This window comes from Mustela lutreola, chromosome 8, assembly GCF_030435805.1.
Source record: "Mustela lutreola isolate mMusLut2 chromosome 8, mMusLut2.pri, whole genome shotgun sequence".
NCBI lineage: Eukaryota > Metazoa > Chordata > Mammalia > Carnivora > Mustelidae > Mustela > Mustela lutreola.
In genome coordinates this window covers 144144000-144160373 of record NC_081297.1, presented here as the reverse complement: position 1 = coordinate 144160373, position 16374 = coordinate 144144000, and the positions used below count along the sequence as shown (strand labels likewise).

Sequence of the window (16374 nt, the reverse complement as noted above, 5' to 3'; positions counted from 1 at the left end):
AGAACAGTCTTTCCACAACAACAGAATATACATTCTTTTTCAAGTGCCCGTGGAACCAAGGTAGGTTATATTTTGGTCCATAAAGCAAATATCAACAAGTTTAAAAGGGTTGAAGTCATACAAAGTACATTTTCTGACCCCTGGAATCAATGGACTCAAACTAGAGATTAGTAATAGAAGGATTATAGGAAAATCTCCAAACACTTGGAAATTAATGCACTTCTAAATAGTACATGTCAAAGATGAAGTCTCAGGGGAAGTTCAAAAAAATTAAACTGGGGCACCTGGGTGGCTCAGTTGGTTAAACAACTGCGTTCGGCTCAGGTCATGATCCTGGAGTCCCAGGATCAAGTCCCACATCAGGCCCTCTGCTCATCAGGGAGCCGGCTTCTCCCTCTGCCCCTTGCCCCTTTCATGCTCTCTCTCTCTCTCTCAAATAAATAAAATCTTTGAAAAAAATTAAACTGAATGTACATGAAATATCAAAATTTGTAGGATAGAGCTAAAGCAGAATGGAGAGGGAAATTCATAGCACTTACTGTTTGGAAAAGAAGAAATGTTCTCAAATCAATGATCTATAGTCCCACCTCAAGAAACTAGAGAGAGATTTTAAAGAACCCCAAAGAACGGGCACCTGGGTGGCTCAGTGGGTTAAAGCCTCTGCCTTTGGCTCAGGTCATGATCCCAGGGTCCTGGGATCGAGCCCCACATCAGGCTCTCTGCTCAGTGGGGAGCCTGCTTCACCCCACCCACCCCCCGCCTGCCTCTCTGCCCACTTGTGATCTCCATCTGTCAAATAAAGAAATAAATTTAAAAATCTTAAAAAACCCAAAGAACATAGAAGGAAGGAAATAATAAAGATAAAAAATCAATGAGCTTGGGGCCCTGGCTGGCTCTGTCAGTAGAGCACATGACTCTTAATCTCAGGTCATGAGTTCAAAGCCCCATGTTGGGTGTGGAGCCTCCCTGAAAATAAAAGTCAGTGGGGTACCTGGGTGGCTCGTTTGGTTAGGCAACCGACTCTTGATTTCAGCTCAGGTCATGATCTCAAGGTTCTGAGATTGAGCCGCACATTGGACCCTGTGCTCAGTGTAGAGTGGCTTGTCCCTCTCCCTACCCCCATTGCTCTCTCTGTCTCTCAAATAAATAAATAAAATATTTTAAAAATAAAAATATGAATGTTGAAAAAAGATATCAATGAGATTGGAAACAGAAAAATAGAAATAAACAAAAACCTACTTCTTTGAAAAGATCAACAATATTGACAAACTTCATTACTCAGATCAGTAATGAAATAGGGCCCATCACTACAGAATCTGCAGATGTTAAAAAGATAATAGCAGAATACACCAACAACGCTATACACACAGATTTGACAATTTAGGTGAAATGGACTGATTCTTTTTTTTTTTTTTTTAAGATTTTATTTATTTGAGAGAGAGGGAGAGAGTATTAGTTAGAGAGAGCACAGGCGAGCAGGTGAGGGAAAGGCAGAGGCAGGTACCCCGTGAGCAGGAGCCCGATGAGGGGCTCGATCCCACAAACCCAGGATTCTGACCTGAGCCCAAGGCAGACACTTAACCGATGAGCCGCGCAGGTGCCCCAGACCAATTCTTTAAAAAGTATAAACTACCTTACTTCATCAAATATTAAAGAGATAATCTGAACAGTCACATAACTATTAAGAAAATTGAATTCATAAAATGTCCTAAGAAGTCTCCAGGTCCAGATGGTGTCACTGGAGCGTTCGAAAAAATGTTTAAAGAAATAACACCGGGACACCTGGGTGGCTCAGTTGGTTAAGCTGCTGCCTTCAGCTCAGGTCATGATCCCAGTATCCTGGGATCGAGTCCTGTATCAGGCTCCATGCTCAGCAGGGAGCCTGCTTCTCTCTCTGCCTCTGCCTGCTGCTCTGCCTGCTTGTGTTCTCCCTCTCTCTCTCTGACAAAGAAATAAATAAAATCTTAAAAAAAAAAAGTATTAACACCAGTTCTACAGAATCTCCTGAAGCCAGTATTACCCTGATACTGAAACCAAAGACAGTTAAAAACAAGAAAGAAAAAAGGAAAAAGAAAATTGTAGACCATTGTTTCTCGTGAACATAGACTCAAAAATTCTTTTGTTGGCGGGGAGGGGAGAAGGAGATAGAGAGAGAAAATCTCAAGTAGACTCCCTTCCGAGTGCGGACCCCCACACAGGGCTCTGTTTCACAACCCTGAGATTATGACCTGAGCCAAAATCATGACCAAAATCATATGGGACTCTATCCCAGGATCCTGAGATCGTGGCCTGAGCTGAAGGCAGATGCTTAACAACTGAGCCACACAGGTGTCCCCAGATTCCAAAATTCTTGACAAAATATTAGCAAACAATTCAGCATGGTATAAGAATTATTATATATTGGGGTGCCTGCGTGGCTCAGTGGGTTAAAGCCTCTGCCTCAGCTCAGGTCATGATCCCAGGGTCCTAGGATCGAGCCCCGCATCAGGCTCTCTGCTCAGCAGGGAGTCTTCTTCCCCCTCTCTCTCTGCCTGCCTCTCTGCCTACTTGTGATCTCTCTCTCTGTCAAATAAATAAACTCTTTAAAAAAAAATAAGAATTACATATTGCAAGCAAGGGAAATTTGTATCTAGAGATACAAAGCCAGTTCAGTATTCAAAAATAAGGCAATCTACTGTAGTAATAGGCGAAAGAAAAAAATCATCTGATCATATGGAATGGTACAGAAAGAGCACTTGGCAGGAATTCAACACCAATCCATTTTTTAAAAATTTATTTATCAGACAGATCACAGTAGGCAGAGAGGCAGGCAGAGAGAGAGAGAGGAAGCAGGCTCCCCGATGAGCAGAGAGCCCAATGCAGGGCTGGATCCCAGGACCCTGGGATCATGACCTGAGCCGAAGGCAGAGGCCTTAACCCATTGAGCCACCCAGGCGTCCCTCAACACCAATTCATGATAAAAGCTCAGGAGACTAGAAATAGAGGAGACGTTTTCTACTTGATAAAGAATGCCTGTAGAAAACCTACAACCGACATCATATTTAATGGTGAAATACTGAATTTTCCCCTAAGATCAGAAACAAGGCAAGGAGGTCCACTCTCCCCGCGGCTAGTCAGCAGGGTCCGGGCCAGTTGTGCCAGTGCAATGACGCAAGAGAAGGAAATGAAATAAAAGGGATATGGATCAGGAAGGAAGAATAAATAAAACATAATGGGCTACGTAGAAATCCCATGCAATCAACAGCAACAAAAGTCAGTGGAACTAATAAATGAGTTTGGTCTAAGACAAACATACAAAACCCAATTGTGTTTCTATATATCAATGAGACTCAAAAAAAAAACCTTAAAAAGTGAAAATCAAGGGGCGCTGGCGGGCTCAGTGGGTGGGCATGCGCCTCTTGATCTCAGGGCTATGAGTTCTAGGGTAGAGATTATTTAAAAATAAGATCTTCAGGGACACCTGGGTGGCTCAGTTGGTAAAGCTGCTGCCTTTGGCTCGGGTTATGATCCCAGGATCCTGGGATCGAGTCCCACATTGGGCTCATTGCTCAGCGGGGAGCCTGCTTCTTTCTCTACCTCTGCCACTTTGCCTGCTTGTGCTCTCTCTCTCTCTGACAAGTAAGTAAATTAAATCTTAAAAAAAAAAATCTTCAAAAAAATCAAAATTAAAAGTAAAATAGCACCGGGTGGCTCATTCTGTTAAGCGTCTGTCCTTTGGCTCAGGTCATGATCTCCAGGTCTTGAGACTGAGTCCCACATCATGCTTCCTGCTCAGTGGGGAATCTGCTTTTCCCTCTCCCTCTGCCCTCCCTGCTCTGGTGTGCATGCACATACTCTTTCAAATAAATAAATAAAATCTTGAAAAGTAAGGTAGCATTTATAATGAGTAAAAAAAAAAAAAGAAAGAAAGAAAGAAAAAGAAATACTGAGGTGTAAACATAACAAAACATGTAGAGGACTTGTATGCTGAAAACTACAAAACAATGATGAAATTAATCAAAGGGGTGGAAACAAACAGGCATTCTGTGCTCCTGGACAAGAAGATACAACTCCCCCAGTTGATATATAGGTGTAGCTCATTTTCTATCAAAACAAATAAACAAAATTTCTATCAAAATAAATAAAATCTTAAAAAAATTAAAAAAAAAAAACAAGGCAATTCTGAAAAAGGATGATGTGCGAAGAATCACTCTGCCTTATTTTAGACTTGTAGCTACATCAATCAGCACTATAGGTGTGTTGGCAGATGAAGAGACATACAGACCCATGGAACAGACCCAGAGGAACACAGACATAGCCGCAGACAAAGATGGCCAACTTTGTTTGTTTCTTTATGACAAAAATGCACAGGGAGTCCAGGTGGGGGAGGAAAGGCTATTTAACCAAGGGTGCTGGAGGAACTGGCTATCTGCAACAACAAAAAACTCAGAACAAAATAAAACGCAAAACCACAACCACCACCAACAAAAACACCCCCCAAAACAAGCCTCAAGCAAAACCTCTCTGTATAAAAATGAACCCAAAAAAGGGACGCCTGGGTGGCTCAGTCGGTTGAGCCACTGCCTTCGGCTCAGGTCATGATCCCAGATTCCTGGGATCAAGTCCCTCATTGGGCTCCTTGCTCAGCACAGAGCCTGCTTCTCTCTGCCTCTGCCTGCTTGTGTGTGCTCTCTCTGACAAATAAATAAATAAAATCTTTAAACAAACCCAAACCCAAAATGGATCATGAATTCACATGTGAAGCATGAAACTATACAACTTGAGATGGTAATGTAGGAGACAATCTCCAAGACCTAAGAGTTTCAGACATGATGCCAGAAGCATGATCCATAAAAGGAAAAAAAAAATGTATTATTGGACTTCCAACAAATTTATAACACTGGCCCCCAAAAACCCTATTAAGAGGATGGCAAAACAAGGTATAAACTGTTAGAAATATTTGCAAACCTAACATATGATAGGAGACTCCTATTTAGAATATATAAATTTCATTTTCTTTTTCTAAGATTTATTTGAGGGGCGCCTGGGTGGCTCAGTGGGTTAAGCCTCTGCCTTCCGCTCAAGTCATGATCCCAGGGTCCTGGGATCGAGCCCCACATCGGGCTCTCTGCTCAAAGGGCAGCCTGCTTCTCCTCTCTCTCTCTCTCTCTCTCTCTCTCTCTGCCTGCCTCTCTGCCTCTTTATGGTTTCTCCCTCTCTCTGTCAAATAAATAAATAGAATCTTTAAGAAAAAAAGATTTGAGAGAGAGCATGAGTACGAGCACAAGTGGGGGAGGGAGAGTGGGGAGTCTGGTGTAGGGCTCTCCCCCAGAACCCCGACATCATGACCTGAGCCAAAGTCAGATGCTTGCCTGAGCCACCCAGGCACCCCTAACAGTTTCATTTTCTAGTTAATTGCTGGAATATAGAAATGCAAGTGATCTTTGTGAACTTTTCTTGTATCTTCCTCCCTTGCTAAATTAACCTATCACTTTAAGTAGATTTTTTGTAGATTCTTTATGGGGTTTTTATTTACACCATCATGATACTGAGAATAAAACATTTTACTTCTTTCTTTGCTAACCATTTGGTCTTTGATTTATTTTTTTTTTTTGCTTTATACTGCTGCCGAAAACATCCAGTATAATGTTGAAAAAAATTGCTGAGAACAGAGGTTCCTGCCTCATTCCTGAGCTTATGGAGAAAACCTTTGCTTTCAATATAGTATGTATGTAATGTAATAGCTTTTTTGTTGTTGTTGTAGATTCTTAAGATTTTTTTTTTTAAGATTTTACTTATTTATTTGACAGAGATCACAAGTAGGCAGAGAGGCAGGCAGAGAGAGAGCAGGAAGCAGGTCCCCTGCCGAGCAGAGAGCCGGATATGGGGCTCCATCCCAGGACCCTGAGACCATGACCTGAGCCGAAGGCAGAGGCTTAAACCCACTGAGCCAGGTGTCCCAGATTCTTAAGATTTTTTACATCTATGTCATGAGGATTATTGGTCTTTAGTTTTCTTACAATTTTTAAAAATTTTGGTACCAAAGTAGTGTTGATTTCATAAAAATAAGTTGAAAGGTGTTTTATCTTCTGAAAGAATCATATATGATTTATATTATTTCTTATATGTTTGATAGAATTATTCAGTGAAATAATCTTGGCCTGGAGTTTTATTTTTGAGAAGGTTTTCTTTTCTTTTAAAATTTTATTTTATTTTTTTGACAGAGAGATCACAAGTAGGCAGAGAGGCAGGCAGATAGAGAGGAGGGGAAGCAGGCTCCCCCTGAGTAGAGAGCCCGATGCGGGGCTCGATCCCAGGACCCTGGGATCATGACCTGAGCTGAAGGTAGATGCCCAACGAACTGAACCACCCAGACACCCCTAATGTCTACCTTTTATTTGGAGTGTTTAGAACATTTTTTATAATTATCATTATGGTTAAGGGGTGCCTGGGTGGCTTAGTTGGTTAAGTGACAGGTTCTTGGTTTCAGCTCAGGTCGTGACCTGAGCTGCTGTGAGATCAAGCAGGGAGAAAGGCTCCGCACTCAGCACGGCGCCTGCTTGAAATCCTCGACTCCTTGGCTCCTACCCCTGCTTGCATGCTCGCTCTCTCTCAAATAAAATAAATAAAATCTTTTTTTTTTTTTTTTTACGATTTTATTTATTTGCTTGACAGACAGACACAGTGAGAGAGGGAACACAAACAGGAGGAGTGGGAGAAGCAGGCCTCCTGTAGAGCAGGGAGCCTGATGCAAGGTTCGATCCCAGGACCCTGGGATCATGACCTGAGCCTAAGGCAGTTGCTTAATGACTGAGCCACCCAGACGCCCCAATAAACAAAATCTTTTAAAAAATTATCATTATGGTTGAGTCTAAGTCTTAGGTCTTGCTATTTAGCTATCTGTTCTTTGTAAACTTTTCCCTCTTTGCTTATTATCTTTTGCATTAATTTAGGAACTTTTATTATTTTTTTAAAATATATTTTTTAAGATTTTTATTTATTTATTTGACAGACAGAGATTACAAGTAGGCAGAGGAGATAGGCAGAGAGAGAGGAAGAAGCAGGCTCCCCGCTGAGCAGAGAGCCCGATGTGGGGCTCGATCCCAGGACCCTGGGACCATGACCTGAGCCGAAGGCAGAGGCTTTAGCCCACTGAACCACCCAGGCACCCCCGAACTTTTATTCTTCTTCTTCTTTTTTTTTTTTTTTTTTTACATAGGCTCCCTGCCCAATGTGGGGCTTGAACTCACAACCGTGAGGTTGAGAGCTGCACACTCTACTGGCTGAGCCAACCAGGCACCCCTAATTTAGTAACATATAAAAGTCCATTTGGGGAGGGGCACCTGGGTGGCTCAGTGGGTTAAGCTGCTGCCTTCGGCTCAGGTCGTGATCTCAGGGTCCTGGGATCGAGTCCCACATCGGGCTCTCTGCTCCGCGGGGAGCCTGCTTCCCTCTCTCTCTCTCTCTGCCAGCCTCTCTACCTACCTGTGATCTCTCTCTGTCAAATAAATAAATAAAATATATATAAAAAAAAAAGTCCATTTGGGGATGCCTGGGTGGCTCAGTTGGTTGGACGACTGCCTTCGGCTCAGGTCATGATCTTGGAGTCCCGGGATCGAGTCCCGCATTGGGCTCCCAGCTCCATGCGGAGTCTGCTTCTCCCTCTGACCTTCTCCTCGCCCATGCTCTCTCTCACTGTCTCTCTCTCAAATAAATAAATAAAAATTAAAAAAAAAAATTCCATTTGTGGGGTGCCTGGCTGGCTCAGTAGGTAGAGCATTTGACTCAATCTTGGGGTTGTAAGTTTGAGTCCCATGTTTGGCATAGAGTTTACTTAAATGAGAGTAAAAGTCCATCTGAAACAGCCTATTGGCCTTCATGTTTAAACCTTTACTATATGAAGGCCAATAGACTGTTTCAAATGGACTTTCAAAAGTTCCTAAATCAAAGGTTATTTTCTCTTTTGTGGAATTTTAGGTTGACAGTTTTTTTCTCATTGACTTCTGACTTGCATAATTTCTGATAAGAAGTCTTTTTTTTTTTTTTTTTAAAGATTTTATTTATTTATTTGACAGACAGAGATCACAAGTAGGCAGAGAGGCAGGCAGAGAGAGAGGAGGAAGCAGGCTCCCTGCCGAGCAGAGAGCCCGATGCAGGGCTGGATCCCAGGACCCTGGGATCATGACCTGAGCCGAAGGCAGAGGCTTTAACCCACTGAGCCACCCAGGCGCCCCAGAAATCTATCTTTGTTCCATAATATGTCTTATTATCTTCTGGCTTTTTTTTTTTTTTTTTTTAAGATTTTCTCTTTGGGGGCCCACGTGGTGGCTCAGTCAGTTAAGCATCTACTTTCGGCTCAGGTCATCATCCCAAGGTCCTGGGATCGAGCCCCGGATTGGGCTCTCTGCTTGACGGGGAGCCTGCTTCTCCCTCTCCCTCTGCCTGCGGCTCTCCCTTCTTGTGCGCGCTCTCTCTCTCTCTCTGTCAAGAAAATAAATAACATCTAAAAAAAAAAGATTTTCTCTTTATCACTGTTCTTCATCAGTTTTATTATTATGTGTTTTGGTATTATTTTTCTATGAGTTTATCCTGCTTGGGGTTCACTGAGCTTCTCGGATCTGTGAATGAACTTAGTTTTCAACAAATTTGGAACTTTTTCTGTCATCTATTTCCAAAAATATTTTTCTTGCCCCCTTTTCTGGAACTTTAATTACACATATGCTTGATATTGTCCCGCAGAGTCTCTGTTCATTTCTTGCAGCCTTTTTTCTCTACGTTGTAACGTTTCTATCATTCTATCTTCCGATTCACCAAACATAATTTCTGCCGTTATTTAATCGTCTGTTAACACCATTCGTTAACTTTCCATTTCAGACCTTGTGTTTCTCATGCCTGCAAGTTCCATTTGTTGGAGTCACGAGTGTCCCCCACTAGCCCCACCGTCATTGCCCTGCTCAGCGGGGGTCTGCGTGTTACCACGCACCGTGCACTAGCTACACGGATCGGAACGTCCTGTCATACACTCTTGATGTACCATTTTCTTTCTTCGGTTTTCTGCCAGCGACCACCCGGTAGCCCTGAGAACTGTGGGGTCTGTTGCGTGTGTCTCATTCCAGACTCTCACGACCTAGTGCCTCGCTTTATGGGCTGCTTCCTACCAGGCCGCGTATGCAAAACGGTAATCATCTTGTTTGCTTCGGGGACCCAAGCCGCCATCTCTCCCCCTCCTTTTGGCAGTACTGTCTGTCCGGCTCCGTAGTAGGTGTGAACTAGGAGGAAGTACTGGAATTCATGGCCAGAAGTCTCTCCACCATCCTGACACGTAATTATATATCGTTGGCTCCTTTTTGGCTAACTGATGGACCACATCCAGGAAGGAAAGAAATAAAATAATGTATGGGTCAGGGCTTTATTGCTGACAAGATACCTTTTTTTTTTTTAAAGATTTTATTTATTTATTTGACAGACAGAGATCACAAGTAGGCAGAGAGGCAGGCAGAGAGAGAGAAGAGGAAGCAAGCTCCCTGCTGAGCAGAGAGTCCAATGCGGGGCTCGATCCCAGGACCCTGAGACCATGACTTTAGCCGAAGGCAGAGGCATTAACCCACTGAGCCACCCAGGTGCCCCCCTAAGATACTTTTAATAACATGATTTTATGTTATCTTTTTATTGTGAAATATACATAACACATAATTGACCATTTTAACCATTTTTAAGTGTGCATTTCAGTGTTATTAAGCACATTCACATTGTTGCGCAACCCTAGCTGAACTCTATGCCCATTAAACGATAATCCCGCGGTCCCCTCTGTCCCCAGTCCCTGGCCGCCACCATTCTACTTTGTATTGCTATGAATTCGTCTAGTTTAGGATCCTCACATAGTGCAACCCTACAGTATTGGTCCTTTTGTGTCTGGTTTATTTCCCTTAGTATAACGTCTTCATGGTTCATGGTTCATCTATGTTATAGCATTTGTCGATTTTCCTTCCTTTTTAAGGAATGATGTTCCACTGTATGGACATACCACATTTTCTTTATCCCATCATTCGTCGATAGACACTTGGGCTGCTGCCTACCCCCTGGCCATGGTGAATAATGAGTAATGCTGTTATGAACACTGGTGTCCAAATATTTGCTCAAGTCCCTGCTTTTCGTTCTTTAGTGACTATGCTCAGTATTAGAATGGCCGAATCACAGGGTAATTTTATGTACAGCTTTTCAGGAACCAGTATCCTGTGCCCACAGTCACTGTTTCATTTTTCATTCCCACCACCAATGCACCAATGCACAAGAGTTCTAATCTCTGATGGGCTCGGGCAATACCTTTGTATGTTTACAACTGTTCCGTGAGGCAGCACGGACAAGGTCACCTCCATTTCAAAGTCGTAGGTCATAGACTGGTGACTTCGCATCATAGTCATTAGACTAAACCTGTTGATACGTTTTTATTGAAATATCAGTGACATAGTATGTGTGAGGGGTGCAGTGTGTGGATGTAGCGATGTGATAATTGCCACTTTAACTTTAGCTTATGTTTTTTATGTCACAGAATTCGTTCTTTTTTGGTGGGGGTATCAGTTAAGAGCTAGCCTGTGGACACCGTTGAAGCTGCTACCGCAGTCTTGGTGGGTCAGACCGCTAGGCTGTGCATCAGATCCTCAGGACTCGGGCGTCTGTCTCTCAGTTCCAAGCTGGTCACCTTTAAACAGCACCTCCCTGAGTCCCCCAACCCCTGAGCTGCTGGTGACCACCATTCTACTCTCTGTGTGTGCAAGTGTGGCTTTTTCAGATTCTACATGGAATGGATACCAGTGTCAGTCTTTCTCTGACTCTCCTCACTTAGCAGAACAGCCTTGAGATCCACCCATGTCACGGGGGGCAGGATTCCCTTCTTTCTCAGGACTGAACACCGCTCTGCTCTATGCTTCTGTATAGACCATTACTTCTTCACACATTCATACCTGTTGGCACTTAGGTTGTTACCCAAGACTTTTGGTTTTATTTATATTTATTTATTTACTTATTTGACAGAGAGAGATCACAAGTAGGGAGAGCAGCAGGCAGAGAGAGAGGAGGAAGCAGGCTCCCAACTGAGCAGAGAGCCCGATGCGGGGCTCAATCCCAGGACCTGAGACCATGACCTGAGCCAAAGGCAGAGGCTTAACCCTCTGAGCCACCCAGGCAGCCCAAGACTTATTTTATAGTTTACTGTGACTACCACTTCATTTTGGTTTTGGTTTAGTTCTTCCTTCTTCTGTCTCCAGAGCTTATCATACGCAATAGGTCTCAGCGCCTCATAAATGGGAAGTGACTGGACTTAGGTTTAGCACTATATTTGGGAGGTGTTAACTGCACGTATTACTTTTGGATTAACTTCGTCAGGAAGTTAGGAAGAAGGGTGATCAACTTCCTTCTCAAAAATCTTAGGCTTGGGGGTGCCTGGGTGGCTCAGTGGGTTAAGCGTCTACCTTCAGCTCAGGTCATGATCCCAGGGTTCTGGGATTGAGCCCTGCACTGGGCTCAGCAGAGAAACTTATTCCTCCTCTGCCCACCCCTGCTTGAGCTCTCTCTGACAAATATAATCTTTAAAAAGAATAAATCTCACAATTCAGAATTTTTAGTATATTCAGGTTGTACAGCCATCATCACTGTCAATTCTGGGACATTCTCGCCTCCCGCAAATCAAGCCCATACCTATTAGCAGTCACTCCTCGTGCTCCCCTTTACCCGGCCCCTGGCAAGCACTGATCTACTTTCTGTCTCTGAGCATTTGTCTGTTTGAGGTAGTTCATATACATAGAACCATATAGTATGTGGTCTTTCATGTTTGGCTTCTTTCATTGACTACCACGTGTTTAGATTTCATCCAGATTGTTGCGTAAATCACCACCTCATTCCTTTCAATGGTTGAGTAATATCCCATTGGATGGATATCCATTTATCAGCTGATGGACGTTTGAATTGCTTATTATTTCATCTGTTATGAATAATGCTGCCATAGGTGTTTGTGTACAGATATTTGTGTGAACATTTGTTTTCAGTTTCCTTGGGTCTATAACAAGGAGAGGAATTGCTAGGGCATATGGTAACTCTATGCATAAATATTTTTTATGTTACAAACAGATATTTACTGAGATAAATTTTCTGCAGTGTACACATAATTCTTACAGATATTTAACCTAAAGAACATTCTTTTTTTGAGAGAGAGAGAGAGAGAGGATGAGGGGAGGGCTGAGGGAGGGGGAGAAAGAGAATCTTAAGCAGACTCCACACCCAGTACCGAGCCAAAGTGGGACTTGATTTCATGACCCTGAGATCATGACCTGACCTGAAACCAGGAGTCAGATGCTTAACCCACTGAGCCCTTCAAGCTCCCCTGAATATTTAGCCTAGAGGAACTACTACAGTTTTCTAAAGTGGCTGCCTTCTTTCACATCCCCCTGGAAGTGTGTGAGGTCCCACTTTCTCCACATCCTCACCAGCCTCTATCTTTGATCCTAGCTGTCCTAGTGGGTGTGAAATGGTATCTCATTGTAGTTTTGATCGGCATTTCCCTAATTACTAATGATGTTAAGCATCTTTTTGTTGATACCAACCTCTGTGCTCCTCTGTGCTGAAAGAGAATACAGAGACAGTTTGGTGATAAAGAAGAATGATAATTTTATTACTTGGCCAGGCAAAGGAGGCTGCAACAAGGTGGTGTCTTCAGAACTATAGACTAGCGGCTCCCGGCTGGTGTAGTCAGTAGAGCATGCAACTTTTTTTTTTTTTTTTTTCTTGAGCATGCAACTCTTAATCTCACATTTGTGAGTTCAGGCTCCACGTTGGGTGTGGAACCTACTTTAAAAACAAAAACAAAACCAAAAAAGCCCAGCAAAACTGCAGAGCCGCCTGCGGGGTACAAGGCTGAAGGGTTTTATAGGAAAATACAGGATTGGGGCCGTTTTGATAGGAATCTGGTATGTGCTGCCAGCCACGTTCATTGTGTCTTCAAGATGGTCTCCTGACCAGCTCTGGCAACAGCCATCTGAGTCTTGTTACTAAGTATACACTGAGATCAGTGAGATGTCCACATTGATAAGAAGGGAGCTCCTGGGACAAAGGATCTACAGAAAAACAAGTTCAGGGGAGGAGGAGGCTTTAAGAGCGAAGAAGAGAAAAACTCAAGTTTCAAGTCAAGCCTTGCTGAAGCATTCGTGTATCTGTCTTCATTTCCATGGATCTACACTTTTCTTCTCCTCCTCCTTTTTCTCTTCTTCTTCTTCTAGATATCTTTTTATTCATTTGCGAGAGAGAGAGAGAGAGAGAGAGAGAGAGAGCGTGCGAGTGAGCACAAGCAGGGGGAGGGGCAGAGAGGGAGAAGCAGACTCCCTGCAGAGCCGGGAGCGGATGTGGGGCTTGATCTCAGGATCTGGAGATCATGACCCGAGCCTGTGGCAGACACTTAAGCATCAGAGCCACCCAGGCGCCCCACATCTGTATTTTTCTTGTGGTTTCATTTCCACGTGCTTATGGGTCATTTGTATCTCCTCTTTGGGGAAAAACAACTCTTCAAATCTGTTGCCCAATTTTTCATTGGGTTATTTGTCTTTTTGTGGTTGAGTGTCAGATTTTCTATATAGTCTGGATACACAGACTCTTAAACCAGATACGATTCACAAATACATGATGCCATTCTGTGGGGTGTCTTTTCACTTTCCTGATATCCTTGGATGGACAAGAGTTTGAAATTCTGTTCAAGTCCAATTTTTACCCTGGTTGCTTGTGCTTTAGATGTCCTGTCTAGTCATGGATTACTGTGGTCACGAAGACCTCTACCTGTTTTCTTCTAGGACTTTTGTAATTTTAGCTCTTACAGTTTGGTCTGATGATCTATTTTGAGTTAATTTTTGTATTTGGTGTGAGGTAGAGGTCCAACTTCTTTCTTTGTTCTGTGGCTATCCAGTTGTCCCTGCACCATTTGTTGTAAAGACTATTCCTTCTGCATTGATTTCTCTTGGCATCCTTATAAAAAAATCACTTGACCATACGTATATGGTTTTATTTCTGGACTCGGTTCCATTGATCTAAATGTCTGTCCTTATGCTACTGCTCCTCTTGATTAGTGTAGATTTTAAGTTTAAGTTTGAAATTTGGAAGTATGAGTCCTCCAAATTTACACTTTTTCAAAGATTGTTTTGGCTATTTGGCTCCTTTGTGTTTCCATATACATTTTAGGATTGGCATCTCAATTTCTGCAAAAAAAAAAAAAAAAAAAAAAAGGCAAAAAGCCAGCAGGTATTTGGGAAGGGGTTACATAGAATCTCCAGATGGATTTGGAGTACCTCTTCCCTAACAAATTACTGAGGACTTCCCAGGCTTCTGATCCATGAACAATGTCTTTTCATTTATTTAGGTCTTTAATTTCTTTCAGTGTTTTTAGTTTTCAGTGTACACATCTTACGCTTTTTTTTGGTGGTTTTTGTTAAATCTATTCCTAACCATTTTGTTCTTTTTGATGCTGGCCTTATGGGCTCTTGAAATAGCATGACCTCATCATGAACATAACATTCCAGGAAACCATCTGTCTGGAGACCAAGTTCCTTGTTTGTAAAAGGAGAAGCCTGAGGAACTTACCTTTCAGATTCCTTGGTTTCTTTCTCCCCTTTCAATTTTGAGTCTGTGTGTTGCATTGGCTTGGCGCAGGGCCCCTGTGTCCTCCTATGTGTTAATTTGCTTCCATCACTAGGGATTTCTCTGCGGTAAGGGAGATGAAGGGTGTGCAGAAGAAAGGCTTTGGATCCCCTTAGGCCTTGACATTCTAACCCACTTCCTGGCTGCGTTACTTTGAGCAAGTTGTTGCTGGAGCTGCAGTCTTCTCACTCATCAGTTGGGGGTGTTTTTGAGGATTTCAGTGAGCTAAGTAAATGAACTCCGAACATTGCTCACCTCCCCGTGTCCATTTCCTAGACCGATGTGTTATAAATAGCTCAACTGGAGAGTTGTGGCTCCTTTCAGCTCTAACCAACTTTTCATGGTGATAGTTTTCAAATACACAGGAATATTGAAATCAGCTTCTTGTATTCCCGCCTCTGGATTCTTCCCTTCCCCCTCCCTATCGCAGCCTTTGACCTAGACGACAACTGCTCCCCCTCCAACCCCATTTCTTTACTTCTGCCCCCACTTTTCTCTCTTCAACGTTGTAGTGAAAATGTGATTGAACACTTCAGCCCACATGTCTTTAAGCTAAGGAGGCTAGAGATGTGAAAGTTGGATATTTACGGCTTGGAAAGGAGTTAAGAATTCTTGAGTATTTTTCCCTTTTGGGGGGTTCAGATCAATCCTGGGCCCCTAGTACCATGGAGAAAATAGTGGTCTTTTAACAGGCATTCCCCCTCTTCTGTAATCTGGTGTCAGCCAAGCAGAGCTGAAACTAGCTTCCTGACAGGATCTGATTCTTCTCTCCTGGTGCAGTTCCCTTCCTTTCTCACCTTTTCCCATTCATCGTCCCAAGATCCATTTCATTTATTATTTATTTAAAGATTTTATTTATTTGACAGAGAGAGATCACAAATAGGCAGAGAGAGGAGGAAGCAGGCTCCCTGCTGAGCAGAGCGCCCGATGCGGGACTTGATCCCAGGACCCTGAGATCATGACCTGAGCCAAAGGCAGCGGCTTAACCCACTGAGTCACCCAGGCGCCCCCAAGATCCATTTTAACTGAGTAAATTCGATGCCACACACAGGGCTTGAATTTACAACCTTGCGATAGAGTTGTGTGACTGAACCAGCCAGGCAGCTGTTCAAGATCCATTTTAAATACTGTCCTTTCCAGTATTTATTTACCCAATTCCCCATCAGTAGGTTTCCCTGACTCCTGCCTGTTCCTTGCTTATACATACATGGACACTTTATCTCACTTAAGCAACCTTCCATCTTCTTGCAGGGCCGCGTCCTGTCCTTGCGTGCCATTTGGTCTGGCACATGATGTAGGTGCTCCAAGCGGATCTGCTGGACACTGACCGGAGACTGGTAGGCACTTGACACGTTTTCTGGGATGGTCTCTGATTAATGCTTAGTGTGCAAGTTCACCTCACGTTAAGATACTGGTTATTTTTGTTGAGACCATGTAAAATAGAACAAATAGGTGTTGGGACTAAGCTACTTGAAGATCTTTCTTTAGCCCTTAGTAGACTTATCATAGCGGTGACGCTCTAGGACAAAGACAAGGCCTGTCCAATGATGCCAAAGCTGTTAGTAGTACTCAGTTGGGAGACCAGTAACCTCTTCATTCATTCTTCATTCTAGCTAGCACAATATACTAAGATTCATTGCTGTAATCTCAGGCTTCCAGGTCTTACTAGCACATATTTTCCCCCATTGACTTCTTAGTTGGCAGGTCACAAAACCAAAGTGT

At 43.1% G+C, this 16374-nt stretch overlaps 1 long non-coding RNA gene across 2 annotated transcripts in view; it reads left to right on the top strand.

Annotated features, from left to right (window-relative positions):
• The window catches only part of LOC131839524 (uncharacterized), a 53688-nt gene extending 37596 nt beyond the window's left edge, over positions 1–16092 (top strand). For both annotated transcript variants that reach the window (XR_009356972.1, XR_009356971.1), the window contains exon 4: positions 15904–16092. This is a non-coding gene — a long non-coding RNA (uncharacterized LOC131839524). The remainder of the gene's footprint in view (positions 1–15903) is intronic.
• Positions 16093–16374: the final 282 nt, after the last annotated feature.